Raw genomic sequence first — 306 nt, 5'->3', positions numbered from 1 at the left:
AACAGGGACAGGACCTAGACTCGTTCAGTGCAATGACTGAGATGTAGGTTCAGGAGTATTTCTTGGGGTCTTGAAAAAGGGCAGGACACAGCTGGGTTCGGTGCAGGGAATGAGATGCGGGATCAGAAGTGTTTCCTGGGCGATTGAAAAAGGTCAGGACACACCTAAGTTTAGGGTTATGGAGTAAGTTGTAGGCTCATTATTGTTTGCCAGAGGCTTGAAGAAAGGCAGGACCCAGCCTGCTTCAATGCAGGGACCGAATGTGGGCTCAGGCGTGTTTACCAGTGTCTTGAATAAGGGCAGGAC

Source organism: Bison bison, unplaced genomic scaffold (assembly GCF_000754665.1).
Source record: "Bison bison bison isolate TAMUID 2011002044 unplaced genomic scaffold, Bison_UMD1.0 scf7180017864492, whole genome shotgun sequence".
Classification (NCBI taxonomy): Eukaryota; Metazoa; Chordata; class Mammalia; order Artiodactyla; family Bovidae; genus Bison; species Bison bison.
The sequence above is the reverse complement of the archived record's forward strand: the minus strand, read 5'-3'. Positions refer to the sequence as shown.